The sequence below is a fragment of the Orcinus orca genome, chromosome 14, assembly GCF_937001465.1.
Source record: "Orcinus orca chromosome 14, mOrcOrc1.1, whole genome shotgun sequence".
NCBI classification, from domain to species: Eukaryota; Metazoa; Chordata; class Mammalia; order Artiodactyla; family Delphinidae; genus Orcinus; species Orcinus orca.
Genome location: NC_064572.1, coordinates 15,582,077 through 15,591,751, shown reverse-complemented (window position 1 = coordinate 15,591,751; position 9,675 = coordinate 15,582,077). Strand labels below are relative to the sequence as shown.

At 37.8% G+C, this 9,675-nt stretch overlaps 1 pseudogene; it reads left to right on the top strand.

Moving 5' to 3' along the window:
- The first annotated feature begins 8,041 nt into the window (after nt 1-8,041).
- LOC101287024 (WW domain-binding protein 4-like) lies at nt 8,042-9,179 on the top strand (annotated as a pseudogene).
- The last annotated feature ends 496 nt before the right edge of the window (nt 9,180-9,675 follow it).

Sequence of the window (9,675 nt, the reverse complement as noted above, 5' to 3'; positions counted from 1 at the left end):
CCAGCCGCTCCGCGGCATGTGGGATCCTCCCGGACCGGGACACGAATCCGTGTCCCCCGCATTGGCAGGTGGACTCTTAACCACAGCGCCACCAGGGAAGCCCCTCCTAGGGTGCTTTTTAAAGATGCAGGTATTTGAGATCCACCTCACATCTACTGAATTAGACTTTCAAGAAGGGGGGGAAATGAACCTTCATTTAACAGGGCCTCTGGGTTATTCTTATGCACAGTAACATTTGTCAATCAGAAACCTACCCTGAGTAGGGTCTGGCCATAAAACAGAGGAGTAAGACACAGTATTTGATCTTAGATGGTTTCAACACCTTTTGGCTATACATTTTGCCAATGGTTATTTTAGTAAAATTATAGAAATAAATTGATAGGAGAAGTAGCACTAAAAGAAAAGACTCCCAGTGATCAGTCACTATCTGCTTCTTACAAAATAATCTACAGATACTCTTTTTTGCTTATGAAGAGTATCGTACAGTACCAGATGTTGTGATACATATTAATTTTCCATATTTGATCGTGCATTAAATATACTTACGTAAGCATAGACTCGTTTGTTAGGTGAATATGTATTAACTTACTACTACGTGGCAAGCACTGTTAAAGCAGGAAACTAAATTAAGTCTTCAAACTGTAAAATTAAAGGAATAGGGGGTGAATACAAGAGATATTCAGAGGAGAAACCACTGTGGATAGGCAAAGGCTTCATGGAAGGAGAAAAAGGAACTGGTTCTCTGAGGATGAATAAGATTCCTCTGGAAACCAATAAATAGAGGCCATTCATATAATGAAAGACACATAAATAAAAGTGTATATACCACCAAAACACTGGAGCATTTGATTCAAGTTAGATCCAACTTATCAATCTACTTCTTTGGAGTCAAGTATCTTCTGGTACCTGGAATATATGAGAGGTACTTGACCAATAACTGGTGCAGGACTGTCTCATATTTGCGCCATGTAAGAACCGGGAAACCAGTATTGGGGATACCCAAAAAGAGACTCTTCATATAGTATATCCTAGTGAAAGTAGCTCTGTGCACTCCATCTGCCAATATGAGATTGGTCTTCTCAATCCTAAAGAACTGAGAAGCCAAATGGTTGTCTCAATCCCTTCTACAGATAAGAGAGGAAGAAGAGATGAAAGAAGAAAATGTGGACCTTCTGTGCTGTAATGGGGAATGATAACCTGCTGCTAATCAACTACTGGCCCGTAGAATCCCGTTAATTCTTCCACAAATGTGGCTATTTCCTCTGGAGGTTCCCCAGAAGATCAGAAGGGCAACAAACAAGGAAAGAACCATGGTACTGATAGGGATAGAGTAGGATAATTAAATAGTTTAGAAATCCCACTAGGAGATTAAAGGCAGAGAGGAAATTGTACGGGAGTTTGGGAGACTGTTGAAGCTAATGACCACTCAAGAAAAGAATCCAGTAACCTAGCAACAAGCTACACTACCCTGAAGGAAGATCAGGTCCATCCAAGCACCAGGCACACTCAAGCCACAAATCCTGATAGTTAAAACACAAGACAACAGATATGAGGTCTGAATACTGTTACATGAAGTCAGGGAGTCAATGGTCCTTGAAGAGTGGCATTTCTGCATGTAGCCAAGACAAAAATATATGTGAAAGGGGAAAGAAACTAGGTGAAAGGGGACATTATACCAAAACCTGGGATGAATTACCATATTTTAATATGTGGTACCACCCTTCTACTAAATATACTTATGATTTAAATAGCACCATGACAGTCCCGGTTAAACCGTATAGGGTCAAAGGAGGAACTAATGATGTAAGCCTTGACATCTACTGAAGAAAGAGGAAGAAGATGGTCTTCTCCCCTCCCCACTTTTCCTTGGATTATAAAAATGTAGCCCTCGTTGTTCTCAGGGCGATGCTCCCGTGCCTGCCCGCTTGTTTCTCTCACAAGTGTCCTATGCTAATAAACTCACTCTTTGCCTATCACTTTGCCTCATGCTGAATTCTTTCTGAGACAACAGAACCTGAGCTTCAGTAAATCCTGACACCAGGTGAGCGGTTTCAATTAAAATACAGTGGATTTGGGTTCCCTCCTAAGTCAGGGATCATGGGTTCAAGCCTTAATCTGAGGTGTGGGTGGATTTGAGTCCCAGCCCATGGGTTCGAGTCCCAATCTAAGTTTTGGCTGGGTTCAAGTCCCATCTTAGAAGTATTGTGGTTTCAGTAATACATCTACAACAAATGAGCAAGCTGAGAGAAAAAAAGTAACCTTAGATTAAGTCCCCAAATCAATCAATCAATCAATCAAACAAGAGACAGACCAGGCCGTGAATAACAGTGAGCATTTAGGGAGTTTCAAGCATGGTTCAAAAAGACTTTACAGAAATGTAAATCTAAAGATATTCAGTAGATGTTGAAAAATAGGACAGTTACAGGTGAGATCAGGATTGGTGGTCTAGATGATACAGTGTAACAAATATCTTAAAGCACAGAGCCAAAAATATAAAGACAGAAAACCATACTGGAAACTAGAGGGCTGGAGGAGAGAGCTGAGGAAATGTCAATTGTAGAAGTTCTGGAGGGAACGACAGAAACAGATAGAGGACAGGAACTAAAACATGCTAACTTGAGCTGAAAAAAGCTGATCCTGCAGGTGAAAATTATTCACTAAGCAACCCAGGCAAAGGTAATGATTTTGAAAAAAGCTTGGAGAAATTCCAGAACTTAAAAGGTGAAGACCCTCGCAAGCTTCCAGAGAAGAAACAAATTAATTAAAAAAGGAAAAAAAGGAAAAAGGATCAGACCAGCCACAGGCAAGTAATCTGCCACATTGGCAACAGGACAGTATAAACCACCTACAGAATATTGAGAAGTAAGAATTGTAGCTTGGTCATTCCATTCCTAGCAGAGATACTAACCTCTGATGAGAGGAAGTGGGTAGAAAGAAAGAAAGATATATGTGGATATGCTAGACTTCAGGAAATACACTGTCCTGTTCTGCATCTAACCAATAACATTGTATCTGGGAAAAACCTCAAGAGACCGGAAGGTAAAGAGAAGAAGAATAATGGGGGTAGGGTGGGATGAATCTCTTATTTCATATATATATGATCGAAATTAAAGAGACACTGTGTAGGAATGCAATAAAATGATCATAAGGGGCTTCCCTGGTGGCGCAGTGGTTGAGAGTCCGCCTGCCGATGCAGGGGACATGGGTTCGTGCACCAGTCTGGGAAGATCCCACATGCCGCAGAGCGGCTGGGCCCGTGAGCCATGGCCGCTGAGCCTGCGCGTCCGGAGCCTGTGCTCCACAACGGGAGAGGCCACAGCAGTGAGAGGCCCGCGTACAGGGGGAAAAAAAAAAAAAAAATGATCATAAGGATGCTCAGTATTGAGGAGAAATCCTTGAAATCAAATGGATGTAAATTATCAAAATTGAAGAGTAATTCTTGTCATTGAGAGGAAAAATATACAAAGAATCGGAGATTAAAAGTATTAAACTGTCCTAATTAAAACTCTGAGATAAGGTGTAGTGAAGGAGAGACAAAAGAAACAGAGAATTCCCTGGCGGTCCAGTGGTTAGGACTCCGTGCTTCCACAGCAGGGGGCATGGGTTCGATCCCTGGTAGGGGAACTAATATCCCGCAAGCCATGTGGTGGTGCAGCCAAAAAAAAAAAAAAGAAAGAAAAGAAAAGAAAAAGAAAGTGTCTCAGATTGTGGTGGAAAAGGACAGTAAATATGTTCTTAGGAGCTCAGCTTGTGGAGAATGGTGCTGGAGAGCAGGGGACACAGTCCTTGTGAGGGAATAGCTGAGGACTTGTCCCCAAGTATAGCAGGGAAACATGAGTGTAACTATGACAGGCAAGATAGAGGTCATGACTATTAAAGAAATAAGAGCTACAGGAAAAATGAATACAACTTGTTCAATGCTTTAAAAACATTTTTTAAGATAAAAACTATAGAGAAACAGATTTATTAGTATAAATAAAAAAGGAGGAAAGCAATTGGATAAACAATGTTGAATACACACATATATGATGTATATTCCAGAGAAAGAATCATATATTACGTTTTCATCACAAAATGCACGAAATCGGAAATAACATAAACCATACCAACATAATCTTACCTACTTAGAAATTAAGCAACAACAGTGCATGATAACTTTTGGAACAAAATAGAAAATGCACACCATTTACAAAGGTACAGAAAGAAAAACACATCATACCAAAACCTATACAGTCAAGCAAAAATATAAATGAAAAAAACAGTATTGCCTTAAACGCCTTAATTATTAAAGAAAACAATTACTCTGCTGAAATTTCTCATTATCTAATCATGATTATTAACACTTTATATTGAATCTAATTCAAATAATATCTTTTAAGATTCATGGTTTTCAGTAATCTTAATATCTAAATTTAATCAGCCCAATCAAATTGAATAATTTTAGCAGGAGTTTGCTCTTAAGGCAAAAAAAAGGGGCATTCATAAAAAATTCAATAAACTAGATTATTGGATGAAAACTGAAACATTCATTAGAATGTCAAAATCAGAACATTTGAAATATCTGAATAATTTGGTAAATTTTTGAAATATCTATTAGTCAGCCCAAGCTGCCATAATAAAAAAACACAGACTGAGAAGCCAGGAATTTATTTCTCACAGTTCTGGAAGCTGGGAAGTTCAAGGTCAACATGTCAGCCAATTCTGTTCCCCAGAGCAGGCTCTCTTCCTTGCCAGTCTCACTGTATGAAGAGAGCTCTGGTCTCTTTACCTCCTTATAAGAATACAAATCTCATCATGGTTGCTCCATCCTCATGTCCTCATCTAAACATAATTACCTCCCCAAAGTCTCACCTCTAAATGCCATCACACTGGTGGTTAGGGCCTCAACATATGAATTTGGGGGGGGGGGAGACACAATTCAATCCATAGGAATACCCATCATGGATTTCGTATTTTCATTGCCTTTGTTTAGAACTTCCATTCAATTTAAAATTAATCCAGTGTTATACTCAAGCACAACAACAATTTCAATGTTATTATAAATGTTTACATGTACAGTGAGTTAACCGTCATGTTATTAGTTGAGAAGTAATTTTAAATATGCTTCCTGCATACAGCCTAAGAAGGTCTTTAATATCTAGGCAGTCATATACTTTTAAGTCCATTCCTTCTTCAAAAGCTTTCTAAAAACTAAACACGGCCAGCTGTTGAAAGTATCCATTAAACATTAACTGCTCCAGGTAAAATGATCACAATCCATGCCTTACAGTAATAAGCTATCTTTGAGATTATTATTATAACACTTTAAACTGCTGACAATGGTTGAGAATTTAGTAGCTAATAAACTTGCCACTCCAGCTATTACAAAGTTAAGATAACGTGGTTGAACCGAGAGCAATAAAATAACGAGGGCATCATAAAACTAAGGTAAACAAAATCACATAGTAGTAACTAATTAACATGACACATGGAAATCTTTAATATTATTCACTGTTTGAAGTCCTTTATATTGAATGATTATATGAGTTCTTTACATGAAATGACTTTATATAGTCCTTTATAGGAAGTTAAGTTTCTTCTTCTGTCCTGTGGGAATAAATGAAGCCCACCCAAATGAATACAAGCTTTATTCGGAGCTTGCTATACAGCAAGAGAGTCAGTCACCACCGCTTGTGCTTGGCAGAGACTGAAAACGCAGGTGGAGCAGTGAGAAGACTTTACAGTGGAAAGAAATGGAAGGTTTCAGGTTTGCCGTGATTGGAGGTTGTGGGCAATGCAGACGCTGGAGGTGGGCTAATTTAGAAGGGGGGCATTCTAAGCGATTGGTTAGGGGATCATATGTGGCTCTCTCTGGTTGGCTGTAAATTAGAAGTGGAAGCAAAACTTTGGGAAGCTGGCACTTATTGATAACTTCTATTTGGGGTTGATTGCTGCAGAGGTGGTTTGGCTTAATCCTGGACTGGCTGATGCAGACTGTGGATTAGCATTCTATTTTTATGTATGGTCTGGCTACTCTCCATTTCAGTCTCTCAGTTTGCACTCTGACAAATATCCGACAAATACTGCCCCAGCAGAATTTGAACTCATAATGGTTTGGAGCAGTGTCAGAAGAAATAAGCCAGTCTTACTTCTAAGAAAATGCAATCAATCTGATCGTCTCATTTTCGATACATTTTTTCTACCATAATAAGTTTCTTCTTTTTATTACTATACTTTCTGCTAACTGCTATATTAACTAAATTACTTTTAAGCACAAAATTTTAAACTCATAAAATATATATATACACACGTAGGGCCAAAACAGCCCTATTTCATTTTAAAGCATGTATGCAAGTTGTGAAAATGTTTCAGACTATCAATTATCTTGTCTTTTTACCATTATCACAAAAAATTCTTAAGTGCTCAAATATATGACACCTCTTATTGGAATACATTACAGGTGTACTTTTTTAATTCACTTGAATAAGGCTTTCAGTATCCCCAGACATTCATGCTAGCACAGATATTCTAGTCTACTACTTAAGGTTGAATGGCCAAAGTTAGCTTCAGAGTAGTAAAGGCTACCACCACCCTAACAACAATTATTATTACCATTTATTGAGCCATTACTGTCTGCCAGGGTCTCTGTATATTCACATTTAAGTTTATTTAATCTTTGCAACACTTTCAACGTAATTTAAAATAGAAAGCTAAATTATATAGATTCATTTATCCATCAAAAAAAAAAAATTTATTGAGTCTCTCTGAGGCCCAAGGATGATTGGCTAAAGTGGACGTTGAGTCAGGAGTCAAATCCAAACCTGCCTGCATCCACTTTCTGTGTTGGAATCCAAATGCACCCAGTTTTCCTTGTGAGCTGAGGCTTATTCACAGGAAATACATCTTTTGATAGGCTCTAAATTATAGACCAGAATGTCCCTGATAAGGTTTTCTACCACTAAAATTAAGTGCAAATGCCACATAAAAAGAACCCAAGAAGTAGAAGTTTATACTTTGTCTTTAATATTTTCTTCTGAAGTAATATTTTATAATTTTTTTCCAATTAGCAAATAGTAATCATGACATACTACTGGAGGATGTTAAGTGGATGTCTATATGAGATATGATGATAAACATAAAACAGGAAAAAATAGATTCTATGTGTTAGTTAATATATAGCTCGACTTGACTGGGCCATGGGATACTCAGACATTTAATCAAACATTATTCTGAGTGCTTCTGTGAGGGTGTCTATGGATGGGGTTTTAACATTTTTTAGTTATGTTTATATAACTTTTTATATACCAAAAATAAATATAACTAAATATCATTTTAAGAGATGGGTACAGATCTTTATTATATTATTTTGTGTTTGAAATACATCTTATTTAAGTGAGAAAATACAATAAAGTTACCTGAAAGTCTAACAGAATTAAGGAAAAACTGTGTATGATGAACACCTGCAAATGATTATATGAAACAGGAAATGTTTAACCAGTTACAATGTATAATGGGAAAAACATCACTTTAAAAATAAATACAAAATATAAAATTCCTAGGGATATTTTAAAAAGAAATGTGCATCACATGTGAGTCTTGATTGAAGAGACATAGAAATATGTACCTGAACAGGTAGAAAGAAAATTTTCTAATTCTTCAATTAAGTAGTTTTAAGGAATTTCAAATAAATGTCAGTGGAGATTAATTTGATATCCTATTGTTAGACTGCAAATTCAATGAAATTGTAAATTGCTGAATAGCTAAGATACTTAAAAAGATGTAAGCAGAAGGGACTTGAAATTTCAATGATTAAAAGAATAGGTTATTTATGCAAAGATATTACTAAAACTTCAACGGATCATGATTCTGAAGAGATACAACAGTTTTCTTATTTATTAGAATTTCTATTTATAATTTCTATTTATATGAATTCAGTACATAGTTACCTTTTCATTACAAATAGCTACCCAGGGAAGAAGGGAGGTGTCTGAGCTCTGGGTGAGCTGGGCGTCAACTTGCCCCGAGTGGGGAACGCATGCCTCAGCTGGGCCTGAGGGCGACCCGCGGAGCGGCTGGTCCAGTCATGGAAAACTACTGGAAGTCACAACCAAAGAAATTCTGTGATTACTACAAGTGCTGGAGAGTGGACAATAGGCCTAGCATTGAATTTCATGCAAGAGGAAAGAATCATAAGGAAAATGTGGCAAAGAGGATCAGTGAGATTAAACAGAAAAGCCTGGATAAGGCAAAGGAAGAAGAAAAGGCATCAAAGGAGTTTGCTGCAATGGAGGCAGCTGCCCTGAAAGCATACCGAGAGCATGTGAAAAGGCTTGGCCTAGAGTCAGAAATTTCAGAGCCAAGCATATCACCAGTAACCAGCACTATCCCACCCACCTCTGCATCAAATCAGCAGCAAGAAAAGGGGCCCTGCAAGGGGCAGATGGGTAGAAGGCATAACCTCTGAGGGTTACCATTACTATTATGATCTTATCACAGGAGCATCTCAGTGGGAGAAACCTGAAGGATTTCAAGGAAACTTAAAAAAGACGAAAGTGAAGACTGTTTGGGTAAAAGGTTTAAGCAAAGATGGTTATACCTATTATTATAATACAGAAACAGGGCAATTCAGATGGGAAAAACCTGATGATTTCATTCCACACTCTGGCGATCTGCTTTCTAGTAAAGTCAATGAGAAGTCACTTGGCACCCTAGAAGAGTCCAAATCATCAGATTCACATAGTGATTCTGATGGGGAACAGGAAGCAGCCAAAGGGGGAAAAAAGGAGAAGTCTCTACAGAAACACAAAAGCTAAAAATAAAGTTTAAGGAAAAAAATAAAAATAGTGATAAAGGAACTGAAGCAGAAACACAGAAAGAAAAAAAATACCCAAGGTAAGAATTCATCAGGTCCAAATGAAGAAAAACCCAAAGCTCATGAAAAATCAAACCCATATGGAGAAAGGCAAGAAATTCAGTAAGTTGAGTCCCATGAGGAGGTAGATTTGGAACCTCCAAGCACTGAAAATGAATATGTATCAACTTCAGAGGCTGATGCTGGTGGGGAGCCCAAAGTGGTTTTTAAAGAAAAAACAGACACTTTTCTCGGAGTTGTGGCAGATGGAGTGGCTCCAGTCTTCAAAAAGAGAAGAATTCAAAATGGAAAATCTAGAAATTTAAGGCAATGAGGTGATGATCAATAACTGTAAAAAAAAAGCTTTTTGTACCGGCTTTTTGGACAGAATGGAGACTATACATCCTAAAAGCTCCTCTGTGTTTGTTTTACAGTACTTAAATGCTAAAAGTTTAGACTTATTCTAAATGTATTTTATGTGAATTTAAAATAAATCTTTTTTTTATGTGGAAAAAAACCCCAAATAGCTAGGGAATTAAGTCAATCAGTAAATAGTGCATAGTCAATTAACTGAACTTTTAGGGGTAAAAGAAATCAGTTCTCCAGGGACTCCATAAAACATTTGAATGCAGAATAGCTGGGTGCTGAATCCTCTTCCCTGAGCTGTTGCCATCACCACCATGTCAGGCTTCAGTCAAATACAGACAGTGCACTAAGGAAGTGGAGATTTGTGGCCACCTGCAGGAGAAATCATCCCTGGGCCACAGGAACCCTGGAGGAACCAACATCAACAACCAAAACTAGCAGCTACCCTTTCACTTTTTAAAAAAATATGAACAATCGTT